Source organism: Nomascus leucogenys, chromosome 20 (genome assembly GCF_006542625.1).
Source record: "Nomascus leucogenys isolate Asia chromosome 20, Asia_NLE_v1, whole genome shotgun sequence".
Lineage (NCBI taxonomy): Eukaryota > Metazoa > Chordata > Mammalia > Primates > Hylobatidae > Nomascus > Nomascus leucogenys.
This window is the reverse complement of record NC_044400.1, coordinates 48781683-48808797: the sequence shown is the minus strand read 5'-3', so window position 1 is coordinate 48808797 and position 27115 is coordinate 48781683. Positions and strand designations below refer to the sequence as shown.

General features: G+C 39.6%; 1 protein-coding gene across 1 annotated transcript in view; it reads left to right on the top strand.

Annotated features, from left to right (window-relative positions):
- The first annotated feature begins 296 nt into the window (after positions 1–296).
- Positions 297–27115, top strand: part of C20H4orf19 (chromosome 20 C4orf19 homolog) — a 133107-nt gene continuing 106288 nt past the window's right edge. Inside the window, exon 1 of the mRNA XM_004091659.3 lies at positions 297–402. The gene's annotated coding sequence lies outside the window, so the exon portion shown is untranslated. The remainder of the gene's footprint in view (positions 403–27115) is intronic.

Genomic DNA, 27115 nt, shown 5'->3' with positions numbered 1-27115 from the left:
TAGGCATCACGGAGTTTCCCGGGATGGCAGGCGGTTGGCAAGGTCGTTTGTGCTCAGAGGCCAACAAGCGCGTGGATTTTCTGTTTCAGTGCGCCCGGGACTGCCTGCCGCCCCGGCCCCGGGTATGTTGGACGTCGGACTCCAGGGGTTCGAGCCCTAGCCCCGCCGCATCCTCGGGGCGTGCAGGTAAAGGGTTACGCGTGTCGGGAAGGCTCACCCGCAGCCCGGGCCACGTGACGCGCGGGCCCAATGACAGCACTGGGGCGGCCGCCGCGAGCTCGGCGGGCTCCGGGCAGCGCGGAGCCGCTAGCGTTTCCCGGCCCGGCCGCCCGAAGCCGGCGAAGCCATGGGCGCCGGGACCCCGCCGCCGCCGCCGCCGCCGTCGCCGCCGTCTGGCCCCAGGTAGGGACAGTCCCCCGCCCCGCGCGCGCAAGGAGGGCTTGAGTCCTGCGGAACTTGGCTTTGGGGTGAACTTTCCCCCACTTCTCTCCGAGGTGCCTACTTTTAAGTTTAATTTCTTGATTTGCTTTTGCCCTGAAAAAAAAAAAAATTAAGTTCAAAGTTTGATGACTTCGGGAAAAGTCACGTAATTCAACAAAGGGGCTCTAAAAGGGGCAAAACTCGAGTGGGGGGAGGCGGACTTTTACAGATTCCCAAAACCAAAGACCAAGGCGTTTGTAAAGCTTGGCGTTTAATTGGTTGTGTGAAACATTTTTGCTTTTAAATCCCTAACTAATGAACTTTCAACGGTGCATGCGAACTTGAAAAAACTGCAAGAGATTTTCTCTTAGATCTGTGCCCTCCTCCCCCATTTTAAGTATGTTTTTTAATAAAAAGGAAATGGAATGTGACCTCTGCTGTTTCTTTGAAATGTCCTTGGGTCCCGGTATTTGCCCCCCAGGGGTGCTGGCGGCCTGGGCGGTGGGTAGGGGTGGGGGAAGAGGTCAGGGTGCCAGGAGGCCTCACGTAGTGAAAAGAGGGTGCCAGGTGCAAACAGTTAAATAGTCACAAACTGTTTGCTAAATATTTAATAATTAGGCAAGCATCTCCCAGGTTGGTTATTTAGGTTGCATTGACCTTGGCAGCCCTGATGAGGCGAGATTTTCACAAAGTAGCGGTGAAGAATTTTCCCGGAGATAAAAGGCAAGAATCAATGCTTTTTACCCCAGCACGGCAACTGACCTTAAAAACAAAATTAAAACTCCCAGTGATGACTTAGTACATTTTATGTTACTTTCCATGGCGGCATAGATACCTGCCCCATGATGGATATTTGCCCGGTGAATTTAGAGGAAGTTTGTGCTCCAGAGGTGGTTCAGATCATTGAAGAATAGGGCGTTTATTTTCTTCCTGTCACTATTTATGGGAAAGAATTACTGATGGTCCTTCTTGCTCTGGTTTGTGGATGTCCTTGGTGGTTGCAATCAAGCAAGCTCTTATGAGGAATAAAATCTGGAGAAAAGACGAGAAGCATTTGAGAGTTTAATGAGAAAGAAATGGAAAGGGGTTACTGCTTTTAAACATGATAGGGTCTATATTTGCTGCCTACTCCTCCCTCTTCCCCATTTAATCCTTCAGTTAATACCATTTTAGGAAGGATAAGACAGATGTTAAAGATCATAGACCACCTTACTGGTCCCAGCTGTGAAACACTGTCAGGAGGCAGATAATTGAAACAAGGTACATAATTGAAACAATTTGAAGCTCAAAGGTAAAGTTAAGTTCTGGAGTTATTTGTATTTCCCTAAAGTGTGAAGAGTCAGCTAACTGCAAGCTGCCTGGGTCACTAAGCAGAAATGGAACAGATGCTGAGACAGGAAGGGAAGGTGTGGCTTACTTCTCTTCTTGGCCCATTCTGCGTCTATCCTCTGATCCTGCTCCATGCATTTATTCAGTATGTATGATCTTGGTCCTCAGTGGCTCCAGAGATTTAGATAAATAATGATACCTAAAGAGAAATAGGGCCAATCTTTCCTGTGTTTCAAAGAGCTTTTTGGATATCTGGGATTGAAGACAAAAACTTGCGTACCAACTCAACATGTTCCATTATCCTAAACATGGAATGATTCCCTTGACTTCCCACCCAGACCCTCTCTGAGCCTGGAAATACAACCTGGCTAAGCTCCGGCCAGAATCCATTTGCAGCCCAAGGGCAGAGCACAGGTAGGGCCGGCCCCTTTCCTCCTAGAACAGCCCACTTTTGGTGCCCGGAAGCCCATTCACTGTGCTTCTTGGAATAGATGCCAGTTTCCAAATAATTGAATACCCGCCTCCCAGTAGCTAGGTTTCCTCTCCCTAGACTGTGTTTCACATTCCCCTAGTTACACAATCTTTCTGATAACCCTGAATCTTGGGATCTTTTACAGTCTTGGTTAAATAGTAACTAGTACCTATGTCCTGCTTTTCTTCCTTGGTCATTAGACAGATTTTCTTTTTGGTCGTTCTTTTTGGTCATTAGATTACATGCTTACAGAGAGACTTTGTAGGTATGTAGAAAAGAGTTGAGTTAAAGGGGTTATCCTAGGGGAAGCAGACTTGGGAGTCTTCACTTATGTGCAGGTCAGATGTAGCCTTTCTCGAGTGCCTGCTCTTAACCACTGAGCCATCCCCTGTCTCCAGTTGTAGCCTTTCTTACTCTGACTGCTATTTAAGAGAATAAACTGAAAATGAAATCGTTCATCTACTTGCACCCTTTTCACCTGAGAATATCATAGTCCCACAGAGGTTAGTTAAAATCTTCAGGACTGTAGATTATCAAATAATCCTTTCCTAAAACATACGTAGAACACCAAGCCAATGAATATGTGTCCTAAAACAGAAAATTAAAACTCTGACTCAGTGTTGTCAGGCATTGTAGGAAAGATGTTCCTGGGCTGCAATGAATATGAACAAATGACAAAAGGAATATTGTATCTCAAACTTTATCACAAGTGCTGAACTCTGTTCTGTTCAGTGTACAAGTGGTTCTCCAAAATTTAATAAAACCCTGACCTGGCCTTGGAGACATCATGTGCGCAGATCCAGAGACACCAGATAGTCGATGAGTTTCTGGGGACACAGTCCTTGTCTTCAGAGATCCTAATGTCTTGGGAGAAACCACTGAAGGATCTTAAGCAGCGCAGATCTCTATTTTAGAGAGTTCATGCAGGCTGCAATGAGAATGACACAGGAAAGATACAACCAAGACCAAAGGCAGCTGCGGTAAAAATTTAAATTAGAGGAGAGAGAGAAGTGAATTGATTCAAAAGATAGTTAAAGAAGCACTGGTATTTAAGATTTTAACTGTAAGAATCCATTAGTTGACTTGAATCTCTGACGTCAATTTTCAAGTCATTTCAAAATACATTTTCTCCAGGTAGACAAATGTAAGCCATGTTTCATTGCAATGTTCTTCATGTGGATTCTAGTTCCTCTAGAGCTCCTCATGGTTTTTAATCACAGAAAAAAGTTTCCGATAAATAACCAATTGTATTTCACATTTTCAACAAGCTAGTGCTTCTTTCTACAGACTTAAATATCTACATCTGAAGGCAAAGCTAAAGTAAACTGTTGCCCTCACATTATATATACATTCTCTGATTTAGCTTAACTCCTTCTGGGAGTAAAAACACCCTGACATTTGATTGTTTAACACTAGTGGAAATGGACAGTAGAACAGCCTTTTTTTGTTGTTGTTGTTTTCAGTTGACCACAACATGGCCTGCTATATGTCACAGAGAGGACTGTATTAAATTTGTAAGAGTATGAGTGATATGTGAGAGGCTATACACAATGCCTGTGAATGAACAAAAGTCACCTTGGTTATTGACTCATTGCCACATGCATAGCTTTTTAATAAAATGTGTATTTGGATATATTTTAAATTTATTAATTCACTTGATCACTGGTTGTAGAGTAGATGTCTACACACAGGAGTTTTGAAATTTGATTTTGGTGTTAATTCTTTTCCCTCATTTGATAACCGAGTATCATATGTATCTTGGTGATTAACGTGCAATAAATACAAAGATTTGATTCTGTATAGCTGTAAAATAGTATTGCTTTTATTTGGTCAGATTGTCAACAAACTTAGTCCTCCAGAATATATATTGTAACCTAGAAATGCATAAAAGAAGTCCACCTGCACCTTCAAATTGTTGTTAAGAGTCACATACTTAAGAGTCCCACTAGAACTTATTTGGCATTATTTCATTTCTGATTCCTAATGAGCTTGGCTACCTGGGTTCCTGGTCCACAGCAAAGAGATCTAATTTATAGTTTCAGTGTACAGCTCTTGTGATAAGTATGAAATGTGGTTACAGCCAAATGCTAGGCAGCAAAGACAATACAGTGAAGGTGGTCTGTGATTAAACCCTAAGTCTACAAGAAAAACATTAAATTGTGTTCAAAAGTATCTGTTAGAAAGGAAGAAGTACTGCCTTTTGGTAAAAAGGACACTTGATCCTTTTTAGAGCTGGAAAAGAACCTTAAAAGTTACTTGGTCTAACCACCTTAATTTACAAATGAGGAAACTGAGTCTCAAAGAGGTTAAATGATTTGTCCAAAGTATACAGCTGCCCACTGGAAAAACTGCTGGGACTGGAATCTCAGAGTCCCAATTCCTGGTTTAGTCATATTCCTACTTCTGACTAAAAAGCACAAATGTTAGTACTATGACAAACTCATTCTGTATTAAGTATAATATTGTCCAAAACGTAGCCACTGTTTATTGAGAAATTACTTGTATATTCAGTATCAGTTATCTATTGCTGTGTAACAAATCACCCCAAACGTAATGGCTTAAAATAACCACCATTTATTGAGCTTGTGCTTCTGTAGATAAGCAGTTTGGGTGGGCTTGGGTGGGCAAATTACTGCCTTTTCCAGGTTCCTCCATGCATCTGTGGTCACCAAGGCAGCTCTGCTTCTGAATATTGGCGGACCATTGGCCATGTCACGTGGGGAGCAGCTGAGCCTCACGTCTTTCATGATGTAGCAGCCTAGCCTGGGTTCATAACATGTTGGCTCAACTTGGTTGCAAGAGAGAATGGAAGCAAGGCCCCTTGAGGCCTAGGTTCAAGCTGACACAACTCACTTCTACTCCAATCTATTTCAAAAGCAACTCAAGAAGCCAGCTCAGATTCAAGGGGTGGAGAAATAGACCCCACTTTTTAATGGAAGGAACTGCAGCGTTACATTAGAAAATGGCATGGATTCAGGAAGGGATGGAGAATCATGGCCTTTTTCACAATACACCTCATACCTTATGTAACTTGTCTAACTTAATTCTTAATTCTCGTACCTTATGCAACTTGTCTAACTTAATAGCACTAAAGGTTAAGGCAAAATTCCTATTTTACAGGTGAAGAAACTGAGAACCAGACATGTTAGTCTGGATTAGGCAGGACAGATGGTGAGTGATGAATCCAACACTGGCACTTGGGTGTGTCTGACTCCAAAGCCTGTGCTCAGTACCACGACAGAGCCCTGCCTCCCTACATAATGCTGCAGTGAAGGGTGGTGGTATTACTAAGTATCATACAGCTCAGAGTTTTGCATGAAAAAAATCAAACTTTAGTAAAACTTTTTCTTGATTTATATGCTAAGAGAAATATCAAACATGATTATGCCCTCAAAGAACATATGGTCCTATTTATATATGGTTGCAATGTGCACACATGTTATTTAAGCAATAAAATTCCAAGTAAAGAGAAATAAGACTGCATAATCAGAGAAGCTTAATAGAGGATGAAGTGATGAGTTCAGGGGAGCCAAGAGAAAGCCCTATTTAGAATAGTATCTGTTAGTATCTCAAAAGATCCCCACATCATTTATATAAAATAAGTAATATTCCCATTATACAAGGGAAGTTAGTTGCCCTAAGTCACACAGCTAAAACCTAATCAAGATGACATTTAAACCCATGTCCATGTATCTCAAAAAACTATTCCCTTTCCATTTTTTTCCAATAAGCCAGTAAGCTTTGGTCCTCAAAGTGAGGTCCATGGACCAGCAGCATCATAACCACCTGGGAGCTTGTTGGAAATGCAGAGTCCTGACTTTACCTCCAGTCTACTGCATCAGAACCTGCATTTTAACAGGATCTCCCAGATGATTGCATAACCACAGTAAACGCTGAGCCCTGCACTAAGGGGAGCTTGGAGAAATGACTTGTATTAAGACAGGTGAAGGAGGGTGGAAGAGATTTCTTTCTTTTTTTTTTTGCTTGTTTATTTTTTTAATTTTATTTTAAGTTCCAGGATACATGTGCAGAACGTGCAGGTTTGTTACATAGGTAAACATGTGCCATGGTGGTTTGCTGCACCTGTCAACCCATCACCTAGATATTAAGCCCTGCATGCATTAGCTATTTATCCTGATACTCTCCCTCCCCCTGCCCTCCCTACCGCCCCAGTGTGTGTTGTTCCCCTCCCTGCGTTCATGTGTTCTCATTGTTCAACTCCCACTTATGAGTGAGAGCATGTGGTGTTTGGTTTTCTGCTCCTGTGTTAGTTTGCTGAGGATGATGGCTTCCAGCATTATCCATGTCCCTACAGAAGACATGATCATACTCCTTTTTTATGGCTGTATAGTATTCTATGGTGTATATATGCCATATTTTCTTTATCCAGTGTGTCATTGATGGGCATTTGGGTTGATTCCATGTCTTTGCTATTGTGAATAGTGCCACAATAAATATACATGTGCATGTATCTTTATAATAGAATTATTTATATTCCTTTGGGTATATACCCAATAATGAGATTGCTGGGTTGAATGGTATTTCTGGTTCTAGATCCTTGAGGAATCGCCACACTGTGTTCCACAATGGTGGAACTAATTTACATTCCCACCACCAGTGTTAAAGCGTTCCTATTTCTCCACAGCCTCGCCAGCATCTACTGTTTCTTGACTTTTTAATAATCACCATTCTGACTGGTATGATGTGGAATCTCCTTGTGGTTTTGATTTGCATTTGTCTAATGATCAGTAATGAGCTTTTTTTTTTTATATGTTTGTTGGTCACATAAATCTCCTCTTTTGAGAAGTGTCTGTTCATGTCCTTTGCCCACTTTTTGATGGAGTTGTTTGGTTTTTTTCTTGTAAATTTGTTGAAGTTCCTTATAAATTCTGGAAATTAGACCTTTGTCAGGTGGGTAGATTGCAAAAATTTTCCTCCATTCTATAGGTTGCCTGTTCGCTCTGATGATAGTTTCTTTTGCTGTGCAGAAGCTCTTTAGTTTAATTAGATCCCATTTGTCAATTTTGGTTTTTGTTGCAATTATTTTTGGCAATTTCATCATAAAATCTTTGCCCATGCCTATGTCCTGAATGGTATTGCCTAGATTCTCTTCTGGGGTTTTTATGGTTTTGGGTTTTACATTTAAGTCTTTAATCCATCTTGAGTTAATTTTTCTATGTAGTTTAAGGAAAGGGTCCAGTTTCAGTTTTCTGCATATGGCTAGCCAGTTTTCCCAGTACCATATATTAAATAGGGAATTCTTTCCCCATTGCTTGTTTTTGTCAGGTTTGTCGAAGATCAGATGGTTGTAGATGTGTGGTCTTATTTCTGAGGTGTCTATATCTGTCTTGGTACCAGCACCATGCTGTTTTGGTTACTGTAGCCTTGTAGTATAGTTTGAAGTCAGGTAGCATGATGCTGCCACCTTTTTTCTTTCTGCTGAGGATTATCTTGGCTTTATGGACTCTTTTTTGGTTCCGTATTTTAAATTAGATTTTTTCTAATTTTGTGAATAATGTCGATGGTAGTTTGATGGGAATAGCATTGAATCTATAAATTACTTTGGGCAGTATGGCTATTTTCAAGATACTGATCCTTCCTATCCATGAGGATGGAATGTTTTTCTGTTTGTTTGTGTCTTCTCTTATTTCCTTAAACAGTGGTTTGTAGTTCTCCTTGAAGAGGTCCTTTACGTGAGGGTGGAGGAGCTTTCTAGGCAGGGCGAACAGTGAAAGCTTGGACGCTGGGCTGGAATCAATGCCACAGGTAAGAGAGCAAGTGGAGGGATTGCTGGACTAGAGTAGGGGTCCGTTTTTGGCAGTAGAAGGAAGTCATGTGACACTGATGGAATCGCTGCGGAGCCTGATGAAGTCTGCTTGTTAGAAAGGTTAATCGGGCAGTACTGAGGCTGGCCTGGCAGCAGTGACCCTGGTTGTTGCTTAGGCTTTGCTGTCATTTAGCTGTCCTGTGAAGAGAGCTCAGACCAAGGAAAAGATGGAGGAAATAGAGGAGAAGGATGCAATCTGGGAGGCATTTCAAAGCACCTTCCATGGGACTCGATGCCAGATTTTCTAAGGGAATGAAGAGAGAATGTGAACATGATTCTGGACTGTCAAGTTCTGAACTGTGCTTCCCAACCTTCAGGATGGGATGTTATCTTTGCAATTCTTTGCTACTGTAAAAGAAGGATACTTTTCGGTGATTGTGGTTTTGTTGTTTGTTTAAAGGCAGCTTCCCTCATTCCTTTTAATTATAGCAGTTTTTCAGCTTTTGATAAGAGGTAATTCAAACATTAAAATTCCAAATCTGTATGTCCATGTAAATAGTGGGGAATTTTTTTTGGCAGGCAATTATTTGTAATGAAATAGTTCTTTATGTAGTTCTGCTTATTAGGCCTTCCCAACTACCCTGTGATATCTATGTAGGTAGGATTATGATGATCATTTCACAGTTAAGGACACAGACTTGGAGATGTGATTCAGCCAAAACTTGAACCCAGGCCTGCTAGCTCCAAGCACAATTCTCTATCTGTCCAACTAAAGAACTTTGCAGGTTTTCTATTTGGTCTTTGGAGGAGATTATCAAACTGATCAGTCTTTGGTTTACTTTGGTTTGACTTTTTTCATATACACTGTGCCAAATTCAGAAAGATGCTTCAAAGTTTATATTGGTGGTTTGAAGTAATTATTTCATGGAAAATTGAAAACGCCTCATTAAAAACTGATTTCCTCCCCTGCCTGATTTTCTGATTTCATTGAATCCATATGTTGATCCCACTGGCAACAAACCACACTTCAAATTTCAAATGATGTGAGCAATTTTGCTGTCCTTTCCTTTGTTTCTTTGAATGACGAAAAGATTTTTATTTTTTTTTCAATTCAATTTTTCAGCCTGTTTCTTAAGCAACTAAGCTGAGGCTTTAAAACTGTCCATAGATGAGGTCAGGAGATCAAGACCATCCTGGCTAACACAGTGAAACCCCGTCTCTACTAAAAAAAATACAAAAAATTAGCCGGGCTTTGTGGCCGATGCCTGTAGTCCCAGCTACTCGGGAGGCTGAGGCAGGGGAATGGCGTGAACCCGGGAGGCGGAGCTTGCAGTGAGCCGAGATCACGCCACTGCACTCCAGCCTAGGCGACAGAGCGAGACTCAGTCTCAAAGAAAAAACAAAAAACTCCGTAGATGACAGAATCATGACCTGGAAGGGGTCTTCAGTGGTCCAAACCCCTCATTTTATGGATAAGAAAACTGAGGCCTAAAGAGAGAAAGGGACCTCTTCAAGGATCCCCCATAAGTTGGAGGTTGTTGTAGGGCTGGGACCCATGTCTCTAACCCTCCTGTCCTGTGCTTTTTCACTCAACCACTTCAGAGCTGTTCCTTTCCCTGTGGCAGCGTCTCCCAGCCACTGGTGAGCAGGGTGGGGAAGTTGAAAGAGTTCACATTTTAAAGCCGCCATTACCTGGGTTTGAATCCTGGTTTGCTGGCTACCTGGCATCTGACAAACGCATTTAATGCCATAGCCATTTCCAAAGAGAATCATAAAACAGAGTTAATTGGCTAGACCGTCAAGATTGGAGTTACAATTTATCTGCATTCTCTTTTAAACTTGACAAGTTTTATTTATTTATTTATTTATTTATTTATTTTTTGAGACGGAGTCTCGCTCTGTCACCCAGGCTGGAGTGCAGTGTCGCGATCTCGGCTCACTGCAAGCTCCACCTCCCGGGTTCACGCCATTCTCCTGCCTCAGCCTCTCCGAGTAGCTGGGACTACAGGCGCCCGCCACCACGTCCAGCTAATTTTTTGTGTTTTTAGTAGAGACGGGGTTTCACCGTGGTCTCGATCTCCTGACCTCGTGATCCGCCCGCCTCGGCCTCCCAAAGTGCTGGGATTACAAACGTGAGCCACCGCGCCCGGCCGACAAGACAAGTTTTATGATGCTCACCAGGATTTGGTTTTGGCAAAGGAAGCCAAGAGTTCTAGGGGTGGACATAGTAAAAACGGCAGAGATCCACTGCAGCCCCGGCAGAGGCCCCAGCAAGCCTGATCCCCCTGCCGTGAAATGAGTTCAGGCACTACTGCTGATGCCATGCTTTCTCTGTTGGAAGATAAAACACAAGTATTTCCTGGTGCTGCAGCATAGGGCTAAATCGTTGCGCTGGGGAGGTGAGCCTGAAAACAAAAGCAGATAGAGAAGTCACAGCTCACTGGTGAGGGAGCTAGAGAGTTGTTTTCTTAGTACCCTCTGCCTTTGAATCTGCCTAGATTCAAAGATTTACTGGGGCAAAAGGAGTGTTACTTTTACATAACCAAAAAAAAAAAAATCTGAAATATTAATGAAATATAATATAAATGAAATATAATATCTGAAATATATTTCACTTCTGAATAGATATTCCTGTTGGGGCAACTCATTTAATCTACATCCTAAAGCACAGATTAAAAACACACTCATAAATTCATAAATTCCAAACTGTCTACGCTGACATACCATAAATTAGCAAATTGCAGACAATACAACCTTATAGTTGGTGGTCTTTATTTTAAGAACAGTGAGAAGCTATTGAAGGTTTTAAACTGAGGAGTAATAAGATTTGCATCCCTGGCTGCTGTGTAGGAAGAAGGCAAGACTGGGAGAGAAGAGATCAATTAAGGGACTATTGCAGAAGAAGATGTTGATTCTCCTCCTGAATAAAGTAGAGGCAATTACAGAGTGAGAAGTGGATGGGTTCCTAGGATAGTCAATAAGATCACCAGTACCTGGTAATGGATAGGAAATTGGAAGTGAGGGAAGAGGTGTCAAGACTGAGTATTAGGACTTGGGTATACAAGTTTTCTTGCAGTATTGTTTGTGATGAAAAAAATCCATATATCATCAACATATACAATATGTACGCTGAGCACGCTGGCTTATACCTGTAATCCCAGCACTTTGGGAGGCCAAGGTGGGCAGATCACCTGAGTTTGGAAGTTCAAGACCAGCCTGATCAACATGGTGAAAACCCATCTTTACTAAAAATACAAAAATTAGCTGGGCGTGATGGTGGGCACCTGTAATCCCAGCTACTTGGGAGGCTGAGACGGGAGAATCGCTTGAACGCAGGAGGCGGAGGTTGTAGTGAGCCAAGATCATGCCATTGCACACCAGCCTGGGTGACACAGTGAGACTCAGTCTCAAGAAAAGAAATACAATATGTAGATACAGTGCAGTACTCTGCACTGATTTAAAAATGAGATGTATGTGTAATGACATGACAGAAAGATTCAGGATATAGTCTTTTTTTAAAACTTGTTGAAGAAAAATGCACTTAGTGTTTCATTTTAATAAAATAGTAATGATTATAATTAGCTCTTAACAGAAAATAGCTGGAAGAATAAATTTTAAACAAATAACAGTGAAGATTATAGGGGCATTTACAAACTATATTTCACATTTCTGTACTCTGGAGTTTTTGCAACTCTCATGTTTACTTTTGCAGTCAGGGAAAGCAGACTCTGCAGAAGAGCAAACTGCCCTTCTTCTATCATGGAATCTTCTGATCCTCTGTCCTAAAATGATTGCTCCCTCTTCTGAATATCTTCTAGACTGTTAGAGCCAAAAGGGCTTTAGAGATCATTTAGTTCTATGTCCTCATTTCACACATGAGGAAACTGAGGTCTAGAAAGACTAATGTGGTTGCCAAAGTCACATAACCCTAAATTAAGAGCAAGACCAAGACTAGAACCCAGGGATATACTGGCTTGTGGTCTAGAATTCTTTCTCCTACAAGCAGAGTCTCCTCTAGCACTCACTATGTCTGTGAATAATTTGGCTCTACTTGGAATGCCTCATAAATAAATATGTCTTTCTCCTCCAGTAAATTTGTGCTTGAACTCAGAGAGTCCGTGTCCAGTATCACGTTCATGCATTGTGAAGCGTGCAGTACAACAATTGACAGGCTTCAGTTAGATTTCAGATCTGAGGCACCACTAAAATTCGGGCAAAAGAAAGACTCCCATTTGTGGTTTGTACTTACACAGCACTCTCAGGAGCTCGCTCATGTTCTCTCTCTGTCTTTCACACATACAGTAGGAATAAGTTAGTTGCCTAATCGGTTATGCTAGGGAAATGGACTTTGGGTTCAGGGCGTGTCAGTAGGTACCTTCCCACTTGCAACAAAATACCAATATCCTGAACTTCCGGAAGGAAATGGCGTGGCTGTTCAAGGCATACTTTAATCTGTTGATAAGGTCAGTAATTTCCCACAACTATATTCAACACTTTCTCGTCCTACAATTCTCATAGGTCCTTTTTGCAGAGTGTGTCTCAAGGACTGTTTCGTATCTCACAGAGACACAGCCAACCGTGCCCTGACTATGGACCCGGAGCAGTGTTTCACACTGTCAACCCCTCACGTTGCGGGGTTCAGCCAGATGGAGGCTTTTGAATCACTCTTCAGTGATATAAACCTCCTCCTTTGACCGAAATGAGAAATGATGGCTATTTTGTCCCTTGCCCTGTAGCACCCCAGGGACAATTAGGGAGTTGCCCCAGCCTGCAAAGGGCTGTGTTAGGGTCTCTCACCTCTGGTGCCTCTTCCTTTTCTTCTCCTCCCCTGAAGCTAATCATGACACTTTTGTCTCTACTGAGCTCCACTTGGCATCTGGTGTTCATCATCTAAATGAGCTGCTGTCTCTAGGAAACTATTCTGCTCTCTGCCTCCCATTTTGCAAATTTGGTGTGTTTGTTTCCAGTGTTTTATGTATTTCAACTGAACATTTTCCATATCCTAAACATTTCCATTATTTACGTTACCATCTGCTTGATGTTTTAGACTCTGTATACCCCCACACACACATATGTTTGTGTAAGATTCAGTTCTAAAGTCTTTCAAACCAGTTTTCTTTTCCTATAGTTAATTTTGTGTGGGTTCACAATGCCTTAAATATTTAAGTATCCATGTAATGCATTTATACTTTTTACCTTAAAATTCAGAAAAAAACGGTAAGCCTCATAACTGTCATATTCCTTTAAATTGTATTAAACTAGGATTTTGATATACAGTCATGTACCTCATAACAACGTTTGGGTCATATATCTCTTATACAGTGTTGGTCCCTTAATACCGTATCTTAATACCGTATTATACGTATTATAATATGGTATTATAATACGGTATTATAATACGATAATACCGTATTATAATACCGTATTTTTACTGTACATTTACTATGTCTAGGTATGTTTACAATTGCCTACAGTATTCAGTAGTATAGTCACATGCGGTACAGATTTGTAGCCTAGGAGCAACAGATTGTACCATCTAGCCTAGCTGTGTAGTAGGCTCTACCATCTAGGTTTGTATAAGTACACTCTGATGTTTGCACAACAACAAAATCAAGATTGAATATTAGGACTCGGGTATACAAGTTTTCTTGCGGTATTGTTTGTGATGAAAAAAATCCATATATCATGAACATATACAATATGTAGGCTGAGCATGCTGACTTATATCTGTAATCCCAGCACTTTGGGAGGCCAAGGTGGGCAGATCACCTGAGTTCAGAAGTTCAAGACCAGCCTGATCAACATGGTGAAACCCCATCTCTACTAAAAATACAAAAATTATCTGGGCATGGTGGTGGGCACCTGTAATCCCAGCTACTTGTAGTAGTGGTAGTAGGCTCTACCATCTAGGTTTGTATAAGTACACTCTGATGTTTGCACAACAACAAAATCACCTAGTGACACATTTCTTGGAACATATTCCCATTATTAAGCGATGAATGACTAAATGATACAGGGAGAAATTTAAAGCACTAATTATTTTCAACTCAGTCAGCTGTAAGTCTGCCTTTCAGTAAGCTTACATTGTTCTTTTCGCAAATGCAGAAATTTATTTCTCAATAAGCTTCTTGAATACCAACTTCACATAGAGACTGTGTAGTAGTCAAGGAGAGAAAGCACAGAAGAGCAGCCAGTAGACTGTCACTGCAAGAAGAACAGGAAGGAATATGACTGAACCACACCCCAGTGGATCTTAGAATCAGAAAATTACAAGACGACATGTAGGAAATTCCAAGATGACAAGATTGTTGTGCCCTGGAGGGTTATTAAAAGAGCTGGTATTTTCTCTATATAACCCAGACCTGGACTGTATATGTGCACTCTCAGAAGTACCTGGAAAATTTTATGTTTCTCATTTTGTTCAGCTACGCCAAGCAATAATCTATCGGACTTATATTCTTGGTATGACATACAGTTACTAAATTTTCTAGTAAAATGCAAAATATGTTGGATGGACAACAGGATGAGCTATTTGAGTCAGCCTGCCCTGAGACTCAAAGGTTGATGTTCTCCATAACTTGACCCTTCCATATCTGCACATAGACCCGTTATCTGCTTTGCCACAAGAATGCTGATCATATTCTCTTCCAAATGGATAAGGCAAAACATTTTTATGCCAATACTGTGACACTTTGGGAGACATAGTTTGTATGCATAAACATTGGGACATTTTGATAATGGGGATAAACATTGGGACATTTTGATATTCACATTCAGTGATAAATTATTATTCACTCAACAAATATGTATTGAACATCTCCCAAATTAATACTGCCTTGAAAGGGTGAGAATGTAATGTCTGTAGGTATAATTAAGAGCTAGTACCAGGGAACTTGTTTATGTTTCTTAATATCTACAACCAACAAATTAGTACTTTCTAGCCATTTGTTTTTTGATTCATAAAGTTTTGAGAGTAAAGAAATGTAAGAAAAAAATCAATTACCTCACAATCAACTGAGACTGTTTTCCTGCTAGAAATTCCCAGTTGGGACAGATTAAGAAATGTGTGTTTCTGATAAAGGTACAGGTGGAGCCAAAGGATAAAAGGGTGCTGTATCTTTAAATTTAAAGATATTTTATAATTGTCCTTGAAGTTTCTATTTTCATTTGTTTGCTTTGGGTGGGACATGGAAAAATATTTGCCTACTGTATGGTACTACTCTTCATGCATGTGTTTGCAAATTACCTTCCCTGTGAAAAGGGTGTAGGCATTTCATTGGTGATGGCTTTTCTTATTAAATACTTGCAAATGCATGAGCTTTCTGCACCAAAAATTGGTGAGTTCATTTTATATCTGAAAGTCAGGTTTAAGAGAAGATGTCTCAGAAGCTTCAAAAGTGTGAAACTTTGGGAATTAAACATTGGGTTCTCTAGTTATAAATTATCACAGGAGCTACCGTAGTTATATGCTTAGTATTTTCATTGTAAGCCAGTTATTTTCAAAGTTTTGGTGAACCCTAATATTTATTCTAAATTACATTGTTTGAAGAATCTTATTTTGCCTACCTGAGAAGTTTTTTTTAAGATGTAGAAAATATCTTTAAATTATTTTGAGTGGCTTTGTGTGCTTTTCTTCCATAAATTAAAACTCCAATAGTTCAGAAATTATTATTCACTCAACAAATATGTATTGAACATCTCCCATATACTAGGAAGAAAGTATGTCAGCCTTCCTGAAAGCCCACAGCATATTTTTCACAAATAGAGAACTTTAATTTGCAAATAAAATTATTGAATTCTGTACTCCCACACCATGTACCTGATGTTTCTAAAAGAAAAACATTAACTAAATTTCACAGTTTATTTGAGCAAGAATCATTCATGAATTGGGTAGCACTCAGAACCAAAAGAGATTCCAAGTTCTGCTCCACAGTGAGCAGTGAGCTTACATTGGCTAAACTTGGAAGTAAAATACAGAAATAACTTGATTGGTTACAGCTAGGTATTTGCCATAGTTGAGTATGGTCTGGTCAGTTGGCTGCATGTGATTGGCTGAAACCCAGCTATTTGTTACAAAAAATATTCTCCTAAGTTAAGTTCTCGTTTGTTTATATACGAAATTAGCTTATAGTTTGTTATACAGGAATTCAAAGCAGACAGCCTCAGCCTTTTGACCCCCTGCTTATTTTGCTTTAACAGTATGTAAATGTATTCTAGAATGAATATAATTTAATATATAAATGTAATTTTATTGAGCACTAACTACAAGCTAGGCATTATACTCTGGGATGGTCAGGATACAGAAGTGAACAGAATCCCTGTAATATCTACTGGGAAAGAGGAACGTTAAATAATCCTTAAATAAAAATAGAATTTAAATTGTGGAACAACAAAGAAAAGATCAAAGAGGTATATAATACCCTTTAATGGGATCCTGTTTAAATGATTTAAATGGGAGAGGGGAGGGAAGGGAGAAGGCAAGGAAGGCTTTTCAGAGAAAGTGAAGTGCTAAAAGTAGAAAAATGAAGAAAAGTTGGCCAGGGGAAAAGGTGGAGAAAATTGGCTATATATAATTTTTTAAAATAAAGGGAGACTTCATTCTGGAGGCAAGAAACCTGGTTTCTAGCTTAAGAGATGCTAGCAACTGCCCTTGAGCCTGTCTTAACCTCTGGCCTCATTTTCTTTAAGTGAGAAATCTGAGTTAGAAGGATCTAGGATTTCTTCTCTTATTTGATCTGTGATTAATATGAATGGCTACCTTATGGGGAAGCTCTCCAGTGGCTCCCTTTGGGCTGGTTCCTGGAGCTGTCATCATCTTAGTCCACATTCTTTCGGTTCCTGGAAATGGGGAAGCTGCATACTGCGTGTGCCCCTGGCAGGCATTGGCTAGGACTTGCGACATTCATGCAGTTAGGCTTGAGCAACTTCAGCCTCCTGCCCCACCCATGTCCACAAATTTATCTACATCTGCATCAATCCTTTCCTCATTCTCTCCATTCTCAGAGGATAAGGTGTTCCTTTTCCTGTTCAAGGCCAACTTTTTCATGTGGACTTAACTTTTATCTTCCATCCTCTGGAATATTGCTTCACCAATTAATTCTGTCTGTGTCCTGAATCTAGCAACTCTAACCAAATAAAAGTGGGGGTAAGGGGTGTTGAAAAAAATTATTTCTTACAAGGTAAGTGTGTCTTCCTTTGAGCCTGTTGGCTACTGCCCCATCTCTGTTTCCCTTATTTAAAAATAAAATAATATAAAATAAAATGTCCTAAAGAGTTCTTGAGTAATTGCTGCCTTTAACTGCAATTCCCAATTCCTTACTTCCACTTCACTCAACATATTGCTATTTGGTTTTAGTCCACATCATGACATAAAAACATCACTGATCAATTCTAATGGTCATATTTCACCCCTTTAACTTAAAAACCTCCTTGCTACATTTCAAGCTATTGATCTTGAGGATGTCTTTTTGAAATTCTCCCTTTCCTTTGATGCTTTTATGCTATTACATTTCTTACTCCTGATTCTTCTCCTACTTCTGTGACCAGTCCCTATTTTTCTATCGTCTAGGTTTTCATGATGCAGAATCCAGTTGTATGTTCTATACTATCTATGAGTTATGTCTGCAAGGAAGAGTGTGCAAATAATTCTGAGTAGGATTATATGGTAACCAGATTCATTGATTCAGGTCAACTGGCAAGGTAATCTGTGGAAGGTTACAAAATCAAAGATGGCTTGAGAATTAGATAACAAGTAATTTAAATCTTGGGGACTTAGATGAGAAGACTGAATCACCCTTCATAAGGTATACAGTCTCCATTAAAGCAAGTATACATAGGGAAAATTAGATCCTAAATCCCAGGCTAACTTGCTAGTGAAAATGCACTAAGAAAGTAACCCCAAATTTTGGGGTAAAGCAAAATTATTTCCTTATAATATAGTGTTCTAACCATGGGAAAACTTAAAATTTAAGTGTAAATATGATGGACTAAATAAAATCAAAATATACTTTTAGATAAGTTTGGGGAAAAGTCTTTAATATTTTAGATATTCATTATGTTTAAGATAATGTGTTAATATGATTAGCCTTGTGATTTCTAATCTAAAATACATCATTGGATGATTGATTTAGACTTTGTATTTTTAAGTTAAAAATGTTAAGATAATTTTGCTGTATTTAATGCTATATTAAAATGTTTAATGTCTATTACTTTAACCAAGTTAAAAGATCACTCTTCAGAAGACTGACAGAGTTTAGAGAATTTTAAAGAGAATATAAGATTTATAGTTGATCTCAATTCAAGAAAAATCCATTTTTGGATTTGTTATTTTAATATTAATTTTAAAAACCGAAGTACCTGCAGATAATGTTTTTGAGGGTTGTAGGGGACACCCAGAAAATCTCCTTGCTATCTCCCATTCCCAAGCAGTAGTGTCCCTGGTCTTTCTTCTCACCCCACAGTTCTTCCCAGTCTTCTAGGCTACCCGACCAACCTCTGGCAGCGTCAGAATATATGCACCACTCATAGCTCACACATACATGATACCCAAATGCCTTTCTCCAGCCCTGCCCCCCTACACAGCTACAGATCCATTAAAAACTACTTCCTGTAGGGCAGGTCTACTTGCATATCCCCAGACTCCATCCAACTCAACTCACCTGAAATGTAGTCTATCGGTGCTCTACCTTCAAGCCCACTGATGTGCTCTCCTTTCTGCTATTATCTCAGCTGATGATATCATCAAGTGCTCTTTCCTCTCTAGGGCAAAGACTGGCTTGGACATTGCTATGGTTTGAATGTGTCCCCCAAAGTTCATGTGTTTGAAATTTAATCCTCAATGCAACAGTTTTGAGAGGTGGGATCCTAAAGAGGTGATTAGGTCATGAGTGTCCTGCCATCATGAATGGATTAATGTCATTACCTTGGGAGTGGGTTCCTGATAAAAGGAAGAGTTCTGGCCCCTTCCCTTCTTTCTTTCTCATGGGTTCTCTCTTGCCTTTCTACCTTCTGCCATGGGATGTTGCAGCAAGAAGAACCTCATATAAAATAAAAGTCCCCCTGACCTTGGACTTCCTAACCCCCAGAATTGTAATAAATAAGTCTCTGTTATTTATAAATTACTCAGTCTCAGGTATTCTGCTATAGCAGCACAAAGCAGACTAAGACATTTGTCAAGGTTGCCTCTTTTTGACCCCCTCAGTGCCTACTACCTGGCAACAGTAGGTACTCAAAAACTCAGTTGATAAATATGAAGCCCAAATAAAATAGGGAATGACATGAATACCTGCTTTAGGATGAGTGGAAAGGGAAGACTCCATTATCATTTTGGTATTAGCTAATGGTTTCTTTGTCAAAAGGGTAGGAATAGCTAACATTCATTGAGCACCTACTATGTACCAGGTACTTTAGGTGATTTGTGCACATTAACTGAAAGGGTTGGGCTCAGAGAGGTTAAGTCATTCAGGATGGCAAAGCTAGTAAGTGACAGAAATGGTACTTGGTGAAGGTCTGTGTAACTCTAGAACCTCTTCAGTGTTCCCACCTCTCCTCAGAGTAGCTATTTTCACATTAAATTAGATTTCCTCTGACTGATGTTTTTATGCAGTGGTATGACTGATATAATTATGAAGATCAGGTGGCATGTATGCAAAAACTCAGAATTTAGTGTGTTTATAAAAAATTAGTAGATTTTTTCATTTCCTTATAAAAGACTTCACATTTTCAGTCAAAATACCAAGGCTTAATCATTTCAGAGATGAATACTATCAGTTATGAAGGTACATCAGCAGAATCAGCTCTGCTAACTTTCTTGCTTGACCTACTGATGGTTTAGGAAAAAGCCTTCTGGAGTTTTCCAGATACTGTTAGATCAAGAAGGATGCATTTTAATCAAACTGAACACAAAAGGTTGGGTTTGGAGGAAATGCAACCACAAGAGTGCCTTTTAAGAAATAAAATTGAGAAATCATCCTTCTAACATTTCCTCCTTCCCTCCCCTTTATACAGTTCATAGAAACAATGCTCCTTTTTTTCCTGTGGAGCACTTCAACCCCAGCACAAAATTAGTAAGAGTGGCAAAACTGGACCTACTATCTTAGCTACATCCACCCCACCCCATCACCGTGGAGAATAAACCCTTTAAACACAGGCTGCCAAGTACAAGCTAAAGATTGAGATAATGATCCTTTGCTTCAAAATAAACATTTTTTTAAAATGAGTATTCTAGTCTATATATCTCGTTTATGAATTAGCTCTGTCACACTTAAAACTACCCTGTTTCTTCTAAGATTTGTAATGTTACAGGAACTTTTGTCTAGTTTCTCTTCAGGAAATTATAAAATTATAACACTTTTAGCAACATTTATGAATTAGTTATTTAGAATATCAGTTCTCTTGAGCTATTTTGTTTAATTAGGTCACATATACAAATTTGAAAATTGGAAATATCCTAGATAAAGATGTAAGAATCATATATGCAGTATTACAGGATAGATTTCTAGAAAGGGGTTCTAGTGAGCAGTAGCTTTTGACTAATAATGTTTAACTAGGGCATAAGGAATTTGAATTCCCAGAACTGCTTTTTACTGTGGCCAAAATTCAAAATAATTTTTATTTTTGTGAAATAATTTTTCTTCAACTACAAGGAAGAAAAAGGAAAAAAACTAAAATATGTATTTTATTTTAAAACCTATTATTTAAAATTATTATTTTAGTTTACAATACATTATTGTAAAATATATTACTTAAAATAATTGTTATTTTATTTTAAAATATATTATTTTAATCACAAAAACTAAAATAATGTATTTGGCTCTACTGTGATTTTGCTAAAATCACAAAAACTAAAATAATGTATCTGGCTCTATTAGGAGAATATGATCAATCATTCAAGAGAAACTGGTCTCATTCTTGCAAGTGTAAGGACCAAAAGGTAAATATATTTAGCACATGGTTTGGTTCTATTTATCATCACTAATGTTCTCATTTTCCAAATGGAAGAATAAAAATGATAATTTACTCAAAGCAGTAAAGCAGATGTGGGACTGTTTAATCTCAGCTCTTCCTTTAAATTGCTCGATAGTCACAGAAATCACTTCTCTGTTCTTTAGTCTATTAACAGATAACATCTTGCCTATTGCTGTAATCCAAAGCCATATCCCTTCAGCATCTTCATAATCATTACTAGATGCTTTAAATCCACATATTTCAAATATCTTCATTCTCCCATCTTATCTGCTCATGTTTATGCAGGCACCCAGTAGCTGTTGAAACAGGATAACACTATAGCTAAAAGCATGTGCTTTTAGAACCCCTGGGTTCAAATCCCAGCCCTAGAGCTTCTTAACCTCTGTGAGCCTCCATTCCTTTGTCTGTAAAACGGGAATAATCATTGTGCCGACACATAGATGGGATCGTTGTTGGTTTAGAAACTAGGAATCAAATCAGTACATACATGTGAAGAAATTTTGTATGTTAACCTCTATGAGTTCTGTATTAAAAATAGTTTTTAATAAAACATGTTAAAAATAATGAATTTTTGAAAATTACCTTGCCTACAGCAGGTACCACAGCAGGTGACCACTTCATGATGGCCACCCACTGGGATTGCTGTAATCAGACAAATGGACAATAACAAGTGTTGGCAAGGAAGTGGAGAAACTGCAACCTTCATATACTGCTGGTGGGAATGTAATATGGTGCATCCATGTTGGGAAACAGTCTTGCAATTCCTTAAAAGTTTAAACACAGAATTACAGTATTCATCAATTCTCCTAGGTAAATATCCAAGGAAAAAAACATGTTTATGTCACAGAAAGACTCGTACACAAATGTTTACAGCAGCATTATTCATCATATCCCAAAAATAGAAACAACCTAAAGTTCACTGACTGATGAGTAGATAATAATACGTGACACACCCATAGACTATCGTTCAGCTGTAAAAAGGAACAGAGTACTGATTACATGCTACAACATGAATGAACCTTGGAAACATCATTCTAAGGGAAAGAAACCAGACACAAAAGGCTGCATATTGTATGATTCCATTTATATGCAAGGTCAAGATTAGTCATACAGAGACGGAAAGTAGATTGGTGATTGCCTAAGGCTGGGGAGAACAAGGGGATTGGGAAAGATGGCTAAAGTTGATGGCTATGGGATATCTTTTGGCAGTGATAAAAATGTGCTAAAATTTATTGTGGTAACAGTGGCACAACTCTGAATATGCAAAAAATATTGAAACACTTTATTTTGGGTGAATTTTAAGGCATATGAATTGTATCTCAATATAGCTGTTAAAAATAATAAGTGGCAGACTTCTAAGGAATTTCGGTAACCTTCTAAACTTAAAAGTTTTTAGACAAGAGATCAATAGACATCTGTTAATTACCCCATCACAGATATGCCAACCAATCCCTAGGCTTTGACTTCCCAGTAGCTTTTGTTTGGGAATTTACCTTGCCTACAGTAGCAGTCTTCCTGTGGGTAAAAACAAGAAACTTCAACCCTGGTCTTTGTTTAATAGTTTTTTTTGTAATTATAAAGTATATACAGATTGGGAAAAACCCAGAAAAAATGAGTTCAAAGCACAAATTAAAGACATAAATAATCCTGTGATCTGAGAGCAGTATCCCTCCCTGGCTCCTTTTCAGGTTGGAAAATCTGATTTTAGAACTTAGGTTTTAGAGAACCGAGTTCTTACACCAAGTACATATAGAAACTGCATCTTTACAAAATCATCTCTAAAATGATCACTTGGACCTCAAGAGCTCAACTTTCCAAAGGTGATTTCCAGTCTTGTATGGATTGGAGAATGCCCAAATGTAGTAATTTTTTTATTTTTATTTTAAAAACACCCCCCCACCACTTACTTTGTGCTGCCATTAGTGATCTCCCCTACCCTGCCCCACAATTTACACAATGTTTTTCTTCCTATATTACCTTTGGACCAGGTTATGGTCTTCTTTATTATTTATCTAGTTCCAATTTCCCTAGCCTAGACACAGCCCTCTGAAAATAATGGCTGATAAGGGAAATGCTGCCCAGATCTCCAGGCCCGGAGCCAGTTCACTGGGAATCATACTCTTCCAAGGCTCTTAATGTAGGTCTGACTTGATGTGACAAGTGAATATAGTAGCCTATTCTTTGTTAGAAAAAAAAATGGATTAATTATTTGGCTGAAGTCTGCCAAACAGAGGTTGGCCCTTAAAGGAACAAATACTTCCTGTTGTTTTAGATCGTCCTTCAAGCAAGGAACTAAAATAATGTAAATATAACTCAGATAAAGAGACTTTTTACACTTCTGTTTGTTCACAGGGGAAATGCTTATTTACAATGTGCCTTTTAAAATTATTTTCCTGAGTTGGTCTTTTGGTCAAGGAAATTAATTGATAACAAGACGTGCTGTTGTCCATAGGGAATCCATTTCTACAAAGACAAATAACTAGAAGCAATCTCATCCCATTAACTCTGGCCACTTTCTGCCTCCCCCCTCTCAATATTTGTTACTTTTTTTTATCACTGGTTATTTTTTCATGTGAATGTGTCTTCTTTTCTCAAATGGCTATAAATTTTTAAGTATGTCCTGTAAATATCTTGTCATCCCCCAATGTACCTTAAGTCAAGTCTTAGATATATCTTGATTAATTATTTGCCAATAGGCATAGGTAGCCTTTCTTCCTTCAGTATTGGCATTGGTAGTCTCATTACTTAGTCTTACGGCTTTCTCAAGGTAAAATCAGAATTACACTGTCTACAGCGAAGCAGGAAAGGTCATATCTACAGAGCAGCATTTTCAGAGCACCATCAAAACATTAAACAGGCTGACTAATGGGATATGTCTCTTCATGGTACCAGTCTTTCAGGTCTTCTCTGGGTTTGAAAATTTTCTAAATCAAAAGTTTTTAAGAAATCAAACATCTAATTTCATCTCCAGAACTTAGATGCAATATTAATATCTCTTCTATATTCAGCTTCTCATATGGGTTCTTTATTTCAAAGGATGCTAATTTATAGCAAATAACTACATGTTCCTAAGGACCCAAAACCTTTCTTCTTTACGTTTGCTCGTTTTATTTTTTTTGTAAAATTTTTTCACATTGTGTTTCAGATATGCCCTCCCCAAACTTTCATAAATTAATGAGCATTTCACAGACTTGGAGTTTTCAGTCTAGAAGAGTTAGATTCAAGAAAAATTAGCGAAATAATCACACAAATGCAAATTTTCAGTAGTAACAAGTATAATATGAATCAGTAGTAGAAAGATTTGATCCAATAAGGAAAGTAAAAGAAGATTTATCTGAGGGAGACAGTGGGCACTAACCAGGCAGGAGGCACAGCACGTGCCAAGGCTCGGTGGCAGGCAGCAGCAACATAGTGTGAGGCTGATTACAAGAAGACCTGTGAATTTGGAGCCCAGAGAAGAAGATAGTTCAAGATGAGAGCTTGGAGGAATGGGTAGAAATTTTTTCTTCTCATCCTGGAGGCAAAGGGAATCTACTGAAAGATCTTTAAAAACAAGAAGCTGGCATAATCAGACCTGTACTTAGACAAGATTACTTCATTTGTGCTGTGGAGAACTCATTGGAAAGCATCCAAGGGGCAGACCAGTCAGAAAGGGTTTGCAGTAGTCTAAGCAAGAGACATAAGCAATTTGGTCATTTTGGTAGAAGGAAGTGAATTAATTCATGAAGTACTTATAAAAGAAAAGTGTTAGGCAATGTTATAGTTCAAGTTTCAGTGGGGATTCAGATAGAATTGAATGAATTCAAGGAATATTTAAAAGAGAAAGTCATCAGAAATTGGCAGTGCATTCGAAATGAATAGTAAGAGGAAAGGGAGGTCGTAAGAGTTAAAGAGGAAAGAAACACGAAACGCAGCTGGCAGTTAAAGACAGATTTTCTTTAGTTAAAACCTGAGAGGAGGCCGGGTGCGGTGGCTCACGCCTGTAATCCCAGCACTTTGGGAGGCCAAGGCGGGTGGATCACTTGAGATCAGGAGTTCAAGACCAGCCTGGCCAACATAGTGAAACCTCGTCTCTACTAAAAATGCAAAAATTAGCCGGGTGTGCTGGCACGTGCCTGTAATCCCAGCTACTTTGGAGACTGAGGCAGGAGAATTGCTTGAACCCAGGAGGCGGAGACTGCAGTCAGCTGAGATTGCGCCACTGCACTCCAGCCTGAGCAGAGAAGCGAGACTCCATTAAAGACAAAAAACAAGAAAACTGAGAGGGGCTCCTAGCCGATGCGGTCAGGAGCGCTTTCTCTTACAGACTAAGTATATATTTGTTTTAGGGTGAGGGGGCTTGTCACAAGCCTGGAATGTTTCTGTGTGTGGAGAAGTTCATGGCAGGGCTGGAATCTCTCTGGACGATTATTTTGGGGCAGACATCTTTCCAGCCCAGAGGTGGGTTATCTTAGGCTAGTATCTTCCTGCCCCAAGAGGGCTTTATCTCGGGGCTAGAATGTCTCTGGGAAGGGAGGAGTTTGGAAAGTTTCTGGTTGGAAATGTTATTTGTGGTTTACGGTCATGCTGACCTTAGCCATTAGGCTGATGCCTTTTGGATTTAGGCAGTTTTTTATTAAGGTGAACTTTAGAATTAGAGGCTTATCCAAGATGATGATGCTCTTTCTCTGTTAGAGGTGTCAAGGATGACACCGGGTCATATAAATCATGCTAATAATATGCACATCAGCACATTAAAGGCTCTGAGGAGTCCTACAGCAAAGTAACCTGGCTAGCTATCTAATCCAGCGTTTCCCCAAATTATTTGAACCTAGATTAACCTTTTCTTTTTCTGGCAACAATTACTAACTTCCTCAAAATATATGTGAGACAACTGAGTTAGCCTAAGATGGGCTTTTTTATTTAAAACAATTTCAAATTTTTTCACATTTTTGTTGGAAACCCTGTGTTAGTCTGCTGGGGCCGGGTGGATCACGAGGTCAAGAGATCAAGACTATCCTGGCCAACATTGTGAAACCCTGTCTCTACCAAAAAAAAGAAATACAAACCTTAGCTGGACATGATGGCACGCACCTGTAGTCCCAGCTACTTGGGAGGCTGAGGCAGGAGAATCGCTTGAACCCAGGAGGTGGAGGTTGCAGTGAGCTGAGATCGCGCCACTGCACGCCAGCCTGGGCAACAGAGCAAGAGCTGTCTCCAAAAAAAAAAAAAAGTCCAAGATCAAGGTATCAGCCGGTTTGGATTCTCCTGAGGCCTCTCTCCTTGGCTTGCAGATGGACACCCTTTTTTTTTTTTTTTTTTTTTTGATACGGAGTCTTGCTCTGTCGCCCAGGCTGGAGTGCAGTGGCGCAATCTCGGCTCACTGCAAGCTCCGCCTCCTGGGTTCATGCCATTCTCCTGCCTCAGCCTCTCCGAGTAGCTGGGACTACAGGCGCCCGCCACCATGCCCGGCTAATTTTTTTGTATTTTTAGTAGAGACGGGGTTTCACCGTGGTCTCGATCTCCTGACCTCGTGATCCGCCCGCCTCGGCCTCCCAAAGTGCTGGGATTGCAAGTGTGAGCCACCGCGCCCGGCCGGCCACCCTTTTGACGACTCTTCACATGGTTATCCCTCATACTGCGTGTTGTCTGCATGTTCTAATCTCCTCTTTTTATAAAGATATCAAGTTGGTTTAAGACCTATCCTAATGGCCTTGTTTTACTTTCATTTCCTCTTTGAAGGCTCTATCCTCAAATACAGTTTCTTTGTAAAAGAAAAGTAAAAGAAAGTAAAAATACTTTCTAAGGAGCTGCAGATTAGGGCTGTGATATGGTTTGGCTGTGTCGCCACCCAAATGTCATCTTGAATTGTAGTTCCCATAATCCCCACGTGTCATGGAAAGGACCCGGTGGCAGGTAATTTAATCATGGAGGCAGTTTCCCTTATGCTATTCTCATGATAGTGAGTAAGTTCTCCTGAGATCTGATCGTTTTATAAGGGGTTTCCCCCTTTGCTTGGCTCTCATTCTCCTTCCTTCTGCCATGTGAAGAAGGAAATGTTTACTTCCCTTTCTGCCATGATTGTAAGTTTCCTGAGGCTTCCCCAGCCAAGCTGAACAGTGAGTCCATTAAACCTCTTTCTCTTTATAAATTACCCATCTTTGGTATGTCTTTATTAGCAG